Source organism: Halictus rubicundus, unplaced genomic scaffold (genome assembly GCF_050948215.1).
Source record: "Halictus rubicundus isolate RS-2024b unplaced genomic scaffold, iyHalRubi1_principal scaffold0059, whole genome shotgun sequence".
In the NCBI taxonomy this organism is placed as follows: Eukaryota; Metazoa; Arthropoda; class Insecta; order Hymenoptera; family Halictidae; genus Halictus; species Halictus rubicundus.
In genome coordinates this window covers 962,464-974,598 of record NW_027488600.1, presented here as the reverse complement: position 1 = coordinate 974,598, position 12,135 = coordinate 962,464, and positions in this window count along the sequence as shown.

The window sequence follows — 12,135 nt, the reverse complement described above, 5'->3', positions numbered from 1 at the left end:
TTCTCGCGAGCACGCCTATTTCTCGCCACGTGAAAACCTAACCTCTACCCTACCTCCTTTTTCCCTTCCGTCCTACTTCTCCTCTCGCTCCATCGCCCTTTGTCCTACCTCACCCGTCTCTCCCTTGCTCCCTACTAGCACCTCTCTACCGCGTTTACCCTCCGCCTTTTCCCTACACCTCTTTTTCACACACAACTTTGACTCAGTATCTCACACTCTGCACTCTCCTTCGCAACCGGAAGCGGAAGCTTCAATCGATAAGTAATGATATCATTATGATAACGTTAATAAGACATAATATTAGATTTAGTTGGTAAACGCCAATACGCTACTCGTTACAATGTTGTCTCTAATACTGAATCATGACCACATGGAGCGTTGCGTCGTATGCCTCCTGGAGACAACAATGTAAGAGTTTCACCATCACTTATTAATAACAATAAAATGTTTGTTACAATTCATAATTCTGCCATGGAAACATTATTAATCGATTGCACATAGTTTTCTGATGGAAACAAGTCTAAACAAGCCACAAATCCGATAAGTTAGACGGTGCCAGTATTGATACCAGAGAGGATAGGAGAGTGCTCACGCCCGGGGTTTCGGCGTTCCCACTTTCGTGACATCGCCGCTTTAGAAGGTCGGAGTCGCCGGGGGGCCGGGACCACTCAGAAATGAGCGCGCGAGGAGGCAAGGAGAGACGGGAGAATTAAACCTTTGTCCTTTGGGAAAATGCACTTTATTTCACTCGCTTGTACGACGCACGAGGTGCGAGGCACTCGAGAGCGCGAGAAAGAACGCGCGAACGAGAATCGCGAGCCGGCGAACGTACGGAGATCTTGCACGGCAACTTCTGCCGTCGGATCGCGAAGAGGAAATCTTCAGCGGCACGAAACGCGTGCCGCCGCGAGACGGAAATCTTCTACGCGGACGCCGGAAATCTTGACGCGAAGCAGAGTGCACGTTACGCGGCGCGGGAGATCGCGAGAATACTGCTACCGAATGATGCGAAATCGCGAGAGTCTCAGAGCGCGAGAGATTAGAATCTCTACTTATCGAGACGAGAGCGGGCAGACGAGCAAACGTGCTAGAGCGATACCTTGCGATTGATGAGCGTTCAGAACGTTAAGAGAGCGAGAAGGCATACGCAGGTGCCTTAAATAACAAAGACCGTCGAATGTGGAGCACCGTGATTGGAGCTCGCACATCGGACGATCCTTGTTTGTCTAAATTTGAAGGATTCAAGCTGTGAAATTCGGCCAATGAGAATTGAAACGGTTGCTACGCGGTGTCGAGCAACGGCGACACGCGCTCTTGCCGCGAGTTGACATACGCGACAAAGACCGTATGAAATAGCGGTCGCCGGTTAGACAATAGGCACCGAATTCCACAGCTTGAATCCTGAACAGTAACTAACATGTAAATCTTGGGTACAAAATCTCTAATTAATATAAATGAAGAATAATATTAATTGTAATGATACGTATTTTATTTCTTTCCAATTTTGTAGTTGCAAACTCTAGTTGTAAAAAATGGAAAACCCGGAAAAATTCGAACAAATACAGATTTCATATCGAAGTTTAAAAGCGACCACCCTGAAAATTAATTTAATAATGAGCTATTGTCATCAACACTATCTTAAATTTTTTCATATATTTAGCTACTGTTATTATTAATTGAAAAAAATTTTCTTTCATGAATAAATATTTTTTCCACCTCAGCACCATAAGATTTTTACTAGATGACTTTAAAAACATATTAAAACTATTTTTAAATAATTTTAGTCGAAAACATTCTAGTTTGCTCTTTATTTCACCGTTCTACTAATTTTTTATGGGCTGCATTGCAGCTCTGTTTAACACTCATTTACAACTCGATACCACAGTACCATCCATATTCAAGGAAGAACAATTTTTTGCGACGATCATTGAAAAAACAAAATAGTTTCCACAATGCAGTACTTTAGTGCGTTTGTGACTTAGCGCCCAGAACACCTACCTGTGTTCTGTGTCCCATCTGGAGTTTTATGGTACGCTAACAATCGCTATTGAGTCGCAAGCCAGACCGTACAAGCGAATGCATCCACAACTTCCAGAGACCTGTCTCCAAAACTAATTAAAGGAAGGCTAAACATGCAGTGTGCACGAAACTCCTCAAAAGAGGTGGATTCCAGTCGCTCGTGTCATAAACCGCATTCGATACTTCATCGACAGGGTGATCTTACATATTCCTGTAACAGTTCCTGAACACATTTGTGTCCTGAAACTGCTTTGTACGGTATTACACACGCCACATAATTTTTATTTTCTAATTTTGTCAAAGTAGTATATATAACAGAATCATACAAGTGTCTACAATTACTTGAATTCCAAAATACAGAGCGTTTCTTCCTCTGCGACTGTAAAAAAGGACTTTAAAAGAATGTTTAGATAACAGGTGGGCTGTCCTTCCAAAAGGCACCTGTGACCGATCGAGATGAAACTTGGTGAGTATGTAAAACTCAACATTCTGAATAACTTTTTCCTATACATGTAACCGCGGCTCAGCCATTGTTTGTGCGACCCTCGAGGGTCAGTTTATTAGCTTGGACGAAGTGCCCGTCTTGCACATTTGGCAACCAAATGTTCCAAGAACGGAATCTTTACAAGGTCATTTACAACCGGGAAAGTAAAAATCACGCTTCGGGGATTAGGACTCGGGAAGTAGTTTATTACCCTTGCACGTGTGCTTCCCTGGTCTTCACTTCCGAAATAGCCGTTTTCACCCGTCTCCATAAAATACTTAGGTCATTGTCACGTGTCCCCGGACGGGCCTTACCTGCGTTGCGCCGCCTGAGTCCTGGTTTTTCCGTCAACACGGCTTGCCAAATGTTTCTTACGCTTTTCCACCACTTTCTCTACCATCGTGGGCGTTGGCCAGTCAAGTCACCGCCCATTGACAACTCGCTTAAATATCGGTGTTTGGCAAGCGCGGGTGGATTTTAGAAAACACACCGAAGTCCAAGCACTTCCCTTACGGCCACTGTTTCGTACAGTCTTTAGTCAGAAGAACATACCGAAGTCTTAGTACTTCCCTTAAGGCCACTGTTTCGTACAGTTATTAAGACAAGAGTATCTTCTCTTGTAATAATCAATCGCGCTAAATATACAGTCCACAAAGTTTGTTTATATTAATGTTAAATAAAGTGATAGTTCTGTTACTTGTTAAACCTGGTAATCACAGCCCATACACAAAATACCCCTCCCGAACAACGAAGCTGACCATACGGCGCGATCAGCCATAGTTTCGGAGATATTCGCGGAAAACTGCAGCTACTACTACATTGAATTTTGCCTATACGTGTATGTCCGAGGCGTGCGTATTGTGTTTCCCCGGTGCTTTTCGGAAGTACAGCCGGTCGTATAATTCAAGTTTGTTGGGGTTAGGCCGTTGAGGGGACAGAATCGACACAATGATCTGTTTATGTTTTTTCCGCTAGAAATGTGATACGCACGCCTCGGACGTGCACGTATAGGAATATCTCCGAAACTATGGCCGAGCCGCGGTTACATGTATAGGAAAAAGTTGTTCAGAATGTTGAGTTTTACATACCCACCAAGTTTCATCCCGACTGGCCATCGGTGCCTTTCGGAATAATATCCAAAAATTGTTTAATACAAAGCGGGATATAATCCGGTGTAAGTTAAGAAGTAATATCATTGATCTTCTAATAAGTAATATCACTGAATAAGTTAAGAAATAATATCATTGATGGAAAAGCAAAAAATCATTTATTACATAGGAATGCAGATATCGATAGAAATACAGATATAGTAAATATGTTCCAGTGTTCAAATCCTGACGACTAACGCATTTTTTAAAAATTTTATTATGTTTTATCATTGTATATTTATATTATCAATTTAAATCGATTAAATTTCAATATAATGATAAGTACCGATTTCATTTTGATAAAACATAGCAGGCCGCCGAAAATGATCGGAAAGTAGTAAAATATATCACCTAGCAATTCCATTTAAATTATATAATCAACATGGATCAGACAGGATCCATGAATAACGTGATTTTTAATATATTTGATTTTTTTTTATTCGATTTGAATATTTGAAATAATACACGTTTCACGTGAAAAACTTAAAAGACAATATTTCCGGCATTTTGACGAATTTGTTTCGAATGAACTTACATATAAATCGATAATATCATTAACTCCTTACGGAGTTACATACCCATAAAAGGTATATAAATATGGTAAATTATAATAATTTTTTGGAGAGTGATGTTATTATTAACTTCTATATGGCTTGCTTAATATCGTGCTATTTAACTTGCTGAACTATCATTAACCTTACGTAAATTGTGCAACGCCTACTGACTCCGTGAATTCATTTTCTCACGTAAGTCTCGCAGGATACTGCACAAAGATCCCTTGTTCAAGGATCTTTCCCCGAAACTTGTATCGCCTTTCTCCTGAGTGTCTGCCTGCAATGTGTGAATTGTCATTGAGTGGAGTACGGCTGGTCTGTCTTCCCGCTTCTAGACCCGTACCCAAGCCCGTAACGAATTCTTAGGGCCAAGCATGCCAATAAATAACTAAAAAATGACAGTGTCTCACTCGATCGTAAAACAGATCCAGACATGATGTCTGAGCATGGGCAATCATGATGTCTAGACAATTCTAGAAAAATATAATATTAAATTCCCTACATTTCAATTTAAATAAGATAAGCTAATTTTTAAAGTAAGTGAAATTACAATCAAAGTAAATACTTTTGTCTACACGTATAACTCCACACAATCAAATTGTACAAAAATTTTAACAGCTTATAGCTGGCGAAGATTATTCGAAGAAAATTATTCGAAGCGTTTGAATAGCAATACAGATCAAATTATATCGTGTTTAGTGTCATTTTAATCAGAAAAACTCCACAAATAGGTTGATGGAAGTGCTATAAAAAAATAATGAAAAATAAAGAAGTTTTGTAATTTGATTAGTAGTAGTTTCACACCGATAGTAGTTTCACCTCGGATCGCGCGGCTGCCGTTTATTGCGCCGCTGGGCGACCGAGGTGGCACAAGCTTCTGGGCTTGGGCCGACGGCGCTCGAAGCCGCTTATTCAAGCTGACGAAAATTATTCGAAATTCGGAATAATTAGTCGTAGCCTCCGAATAACTGTACAGATAAAAAATGAAAATTTAATTTGAAGCTTCGAATATAAAAAAGTATTTTTATTCGTCGGATAAATTCTCATCTAATAAAATTATTTATTCGACACTCGTCCAATAGAGATGCTTTTTTTTTTATTCGAATATGTAACCGTACAGGTTACATATTGATACACCCCATATATCGAACGTCGATGTCGACCCCACCATAACGCTCCTGAGTCCTGACGGAGAAAAGGACCGCGAGATATCGCGACACTTGTCGCAATGCGCACGCATCGATCCCCACTCGATACCGATCGAAGGAGGTCGATGCGTGCCGCAGATAGATCACTCTACATCTGGAAGCGGTTCTAGCCGCACGCGTCTCGCGAAGTGTCCCGTCGGCGAAACACGGTACGGGATCGAGGGGTCAAAACCGACCCGATAGAACAGGCAAACCGACTGTTCTATCCTCGACGCGTAAGCGCCTCAAACCGAGGAGTCATAGGTGCAAACTGCGCTGTGGCATTGCCGACCATTAAGACGCAGTTTGTGTTCTGTGGAATTATTACGGGTTATTCAAACTTATAAATCGTTCGTTGTAATCGAGGTACCGAGTGGACACTTCGTCTTCATAAATTTCGTGGTTCTCGTTCGAAATGCGCATCACTGCTTCGGTAGGATTTGCCCGGCCGTGATCATTCTGCCGCTATCAACAAGGAATACGTTCGGAGGCCACGTATCGTGCTGAAGAGCGTAGTCCTTGGTAGCGTGGCGTGACCAACGGCTTGGTGTGCGTCTCTATCCACACCACTCGTACGAGTATTCGGACGAGTGTATGGACGGTCTGACAAGTCCACAATCGCGCAGTACGTCGTACGCATACGGATTGTTCGAACGAACTCACAATTTCCCTTCGGGTCGATTCGATACGACCGAACCCTGCACAATCCTTATCATTCTGCCGCTACTTACACGGAGATTGCTCGGAGGCCACGTATCGTGCTGAAGAGTAAACTTCTTAGTTGCGTGGAGTGCCAGGGGTTTTTAGTGTGTGTCTCCACTTGGGCCATTTGTACGAGAATTCGGCCAAATACTTGGGTGGTCTGACAGGTTCGCCTTCGATCGGTTACGAGGTCGTAACGAGTCGTTCAACCGTCACTGCGTCAGGCACACGGGTCGGATTAGACCGAGCGGACTGTGCACAATTCTTGTCGTTCTGCCGCTACCGATACGGAGATTGCTCGGAGGCCACGTATCGTGCTGAAGAGTAAACTCCTCGGTCGCGTGGAGTGCCAGGGGTTTTTAGTGTGTGTCTCCAACCGGACTACTCGTACGCATTCGCGGCCGGGTACACGGTTGGTTAGACAGGTCACGAATTCGCATATCGCGAGGCGCGATACACGTTTAAATCGTTAAAAAGAAAATCGTTCATTGAAAAACCAGGTGTAGAGGCTAAGCGAGCGAACTGCGTGCGTCGTAACACGGCATACATTGCGTGTTTACGTGTTACGAGAATTCGGTACGGATTACCGATACGCGGTATTCAGCTCGTAATTATAAAGGAATTTATTGCCCCGTACGTCGGGAGAGATCACGGGTCGTCCTGTAAACAAATAGCTCATCTCTGAGCATACCAAAGAGATTGCTCGTCAAAATAGAAATAGTTCTTCCAAGAATATACTGCCCTTTTACCAGTAATTTGTCTTAAGCTTTATTTGTCTCGTCACGAATCCATCTCCTTCGCGAATTGACACGCGTAGGGAATTGGGGGTAGTAACCGGCCCCCGTGTCTTAGCATAAATAACGCTTGAGTCGTCGGGACAGGGATAAATCAAATCAACGCAGTCGAACGAGGAATGTACGGTTACAACACGTTGGCGCAAGAGAGATATCACTTTTTAAACTTCATTAACACTCTTTTCCACGTTTAATGGCATTACATGTGAAACTACTCGAAGAAATTAAAAATAAATAGTTTCCTCGATTGTTTCCGAGTCTTAGTACTCGAAGTAAGCCAGGAAAAAAAATATTTTTCGTATTTCTATTTTTACAGGCGCATACGGTTTCTTCAAACATGCGCTTGAGTTCATTCTGAAACCTAGGTATGCTTAGCATGGCCGAATTTAATTCATTTTTATGAAATTGCCGAATTTGATTCATCCTTGAAACGTTTTAATTTAATCCCCTACTAGTAAAAAATATAACAAATTTCATTTTATAAGACACTTGAAAATATGGAGTTTTAGCCGCTCTCAGACCACTGTGCGGCGGGGTAAGGGTACCGACTTTTATAGCCAATTCGCCTGTGAAATTCCGCAATCGTTGGGCCTTCGGTCAAAATATACCTGCAGCCTTCTTAAACTGTGAATCCTTAAAGTAATCGAAGCTAGAATTTCCCTCGTCGTTTGTGGTAGCTCTGAAAAGAGCTGATTTTGAAAGAAGAGCTATCCGCAAAGATTATTCTACATAATTCTGGCAATAATGATACTCAAGGATAAAATGAGAAAAACATAAATGTTCTTTGCACCAAGAACATTTAAGTACAACTACATTTGAGCAATGGAAACACGTTAGACCATCTAATTTTGTAAAGCAGAACTCTACGGGATTTTCAAATTCTCCTGGCCGCTCTTCTATATATCCACTGCGGAACCAAGCATATTGAAACAGCCGTTTATAACATGCAGCTGATAATTGGTTGTGGATTAATGAGTGTAGTTTAATAATATTATCTCTTGCGTGTAGATTGATATCAATATTTAATAATATTGCAAGATCGGAAGATCGGCCCTCTGGCAGGGCGTTACGTATGATCTCGTCGTTATATCCATTCCATGAATCAAGAAGTAAAACAGAATTTTCTGGAGCAGATGGGAGAAATACTTCAGTCAACCACGTTCTAAATAATTCTTTCGTTAGTTTACCCGATGTGGAACCTTCAATGTGGACATTAGGTGCCGTGAATACACTTCTTCGTAAACGAGGTCCTAACTGCCCTTTGACTTCCTTCAAAACAATATACAATGACGATAGCCGTTGATTCATAAGCACATACATAGAACGGTCAGTTTGGACAAAAGGTTGACTTCTCTCTTCAAATAAATTTGTTTACAAACGAAATACTGCGAAATTCTTAGATAAATCTAATGAACACTTGTGCAAAGTATTCTACATTAATCTTGATTGTTTGTAGGGAGGGACATCTTTCAATTTGTTCGAGATAGAAATAACATCTGTGCGTCTAGTAGTGTTGGTGTCCGAAATTCAATTTATGAATATGTGGCTCAGACATGTAATTTTGAAAATTTTGATAGACGTCAGAAGATTTTGTTAGAAAAATAAGTAAACAATTTTCTATCAATTTAGTAAAAAAATGGAAGAACAACGAACGCGATGTTGATAGATTTCTTTTAAAATGTCCCGATTGGTTTGAACAACCACTGTTTGAATTTGAAGGACGCAGTGAAGGTGGACGACCAAAAAAAGGGTTTTCTGAGGCAAGTGACATGATAAATCGCAGGCAAATAGAAAGCCTGTTGACGCAGTACACCCCGGAAGAGTTGGAGTACATAGCACGAGTTGCACACAGAGCATCGGGGAATTAATTTGTATCGATGGTATTATATATTGGTAACTGTACACGAAGTACTCATACATGATGCTGATGTGGTAGAAAGCATCCTATTATCCATCGGAAATCTTTCAGAAGATACCCAGGAAGCAACGCATAAGGAATTATGTACGATCATTTCGTGAGTACCACACTCGGAAAATTTCTCGACGGGCCACCAACCAAGATCTCAGTGACCCAAAAGAAGCCATCTGGGGATGTTTTAAACATTTCGGATAATCTGGCAGAATAATGTTTCCAACAAAAGTTAATCGATACTCAGTTATCTATAAATCCCAATAGACAAAAATTTTTTTGATAAAAAATTATGGTCATCTTAATTTTTTAAGTAAATATAAAACTAAGTATTTTTTATTACATATTGTTGTAGCTGATGTTAAGACGAATCTTTTATTTATTGTTAACAAATATAGTAATAATTGGTGTTCAAATTTCAAAATTACAAAAGGTTATTTATATATAACCAAGTTACGTTCAAAGCTTGGCTTTGTATTTTTAGTAAGTTATTAAAACATTTGTCTTGTAATGTTCATGAAAATTTTCATAAAAACCATTTAAAAAATATTTATATAATAATTACTGTTCAAAGCAATGTAGTTAATTAATAATAGGAACAAAATGATACCATCCTATAACAATAACAATACAGTTCTGAACAATGAATTTATTCGCGTATACGTTACATTTATAAAGTACATATTAATATGTGGCTGTTTACAACATTTCGAATTTTGCAGTTAAACATATTCTTTATTGTACGTACAGTTTCATTCATTTGTTATTTATACCCAACATAAAGTTTAACTAATCATAACCGAAATTAGTATTTGAAATCGTTAAAGCGTTTTAGAAAACAATATTCTATTGTATTCGCGAGACTGCAGTGACTATATATATAGCTATTTTTAATTTTAATTCCTACCACTAACGACGCTGTCAGCAGATTTTAGTTCCAGTTGGTAATACAGGTTGTGACACGAAAATGGTAATAGGGTTACGTGACCCCAAAAACGTTGGACACGAAAATGCTGTTACGTCCCGCGGTTGGTTACGCGATGGTAAAGACGCTTCGCGATTTTACCGCGGAGAGACGCTTCAAAATTACAACCATTTGGCTCACTCGACTCGTACGTTCGAAGTCTAGCCGGGTCCACGGTTCCACGTAAATATGTAGATATGCTACTCACCAACAGTCCTGGACAGATTGCAAGAAACAGAGACAGATGGGGCAGCCGTGCTCCCTCGGATTGGCTACGGAGAATAGGTCGGTGTCCTTGTCCCTCTTAGGTCGATGGCTCTCTCTCTCTCTGAAGATGTTGGTCCTGATGCTGCGCGGCCGCGAGATGGTGCAGACGTTCGCCGAATGGATTGGATTGTTAGACACGAGAGGGCGAAACAACTGGCGTAATTAGTGGTTACAACCGGCGCGGCGCGGCACTCTCTTGCGCGGGATTGGCGGGTAATAAATGGCAGGATTTGAATGGTTAACACTAAATATATATATTCAAAGAAGTAGTTGGAATACAAGACTCTTAATACTAAATATTGGAACAGCTAGATATAATAAGAGGTAGTAACGTTTGAAATGGAAACGCGAGATGTTGACGCGACCAGGTCGCGGATGAGAACGACTTCCTCCGGAATTGTCCAGACCTCTTTCGCTCGGAGATCGCGTGGAGGGGCGCGTGACGTATTACGCGTCGTAGTGGGGCTCGCTAGAGCGCGGTGACGTAATGTCGCGCATCTTGGCGCGCCTCGGAGATGGGGAATACGGGACTTAGAATTCTATGTGATGTAATGTAGTGGCTATCTATATATTATACAACTTATGACCTAACGCGACATCTAGTTATAACCAAACACAAGATGTAGGTTTACGGTCTGGGGAATTTCCAGACTGCGGCCTACTACCGCCGGGAAACCGGAAACTGGATGGAAGGCACTGTTGCGTGTTGTAGTACAGAGAACTTTATTGCGACTTTACTCGACGAAGGTTGTTACAGAAGAGAGATTGTGTAATCTCGGCGGCGGCAAATCCGCCTTGGGTCGTCGGACACGTAGAGTCGAGAGCGGCGACTCGCTCTTGCCGCTTGCACGCGGCTGACGCCGGCGATGCTAGCGCTGCGGCAAGGTACGGCAGCATACGTAGCCCCTACAAACATCCCGACGGCGCGACATCTATTCAGAAGCTAACGCAACATGTCGATAGGCGTGACATCTAGTTATAACCTAGCGCAGCAACACGTCGGCAGACGTGACATCCCCCCCCCCCCCCTTGGGAAAATAATTTTTACTACGGGAAAAATTATTCTTCCTCATCTGAATGGTAATTAAATGTCCTTCGCACTGGTTTATCGGGGCGGTTTGGTCTATTTAAATTTGGGGGCGTAGTGTTCTCGTCACTCGGGGGTCTTATAACTATTGTAGGAAGTTCGTCACTCGTAGAGTTTGTGGACACTTCACTGGGGATACACTCTAACCTCTTTTGGGGGGAACTCTCACTAATTGTCTCTTCGTTTTTCTGTTTCAAGAACAGACAGAAGTGGGTGAGGGCACTCCATGATGCAGCAAGGAGCTGGATGCTCCATCCATAAGCCACATGCAGTGCGATTCCGTTGAGGATGACGTTGACGGTGACCTGGATGAGGCGGACCACCATGTAGATTCCAATCAGCCCTGCGACCACGGATCCGAATTCGGTGAATCTTTCCCAGATTCGTTGTCCGGTCGATTCTGCTATTTTCTCTAATGTTGCTTTATCCATTAGGTTAAACAGTGATGCGGAGCCTTCGGCATAGCTTCTTCCGGAGGCACCCTGAGCAAGTGAGTCAATCACTGCGGTCTTCTCAATTGGAAACATTATGTGTTCGTTCAATTTGCTGATGTCGTCGGAGGGATATATTCCTCCGTTAGCCAGGTTCTGAGGGTCGACGTACTTCCATGCTGATTTTGTTAACGGTTGGACAGGCGGAAACGGCATACTTTCGACAGGGTTTGGCATTAGTTTGAACCAGGTTCCGTGTAGTTTGTATGCCGGAGGTATCAGCTCGTTGCATTTGCGTTGAGTACCAACAGAGGTAAGTATATGGTTTCTAGGTGTTAGAAAATTAGATGTATTTCTGTATGTCACGGGGAGCTCTTCGTAACATTCTTCTGTCTTCCTGCAGTTAGGTTTATCGACGGTAGAAAAAGATGTGGTGTTGAGTGTGGGCCCACCACAGTCGTAGCCGATGAGGGCAGACGTCGTCTGGAGGACGGTGAGCATGGAGAGAAGTACGGTGTGTCCCTTCATGGTTGGCGATGTCGGAATTGACTGACGCTGTCGCAATTTGTTCGTCGTCTTATACCCACCG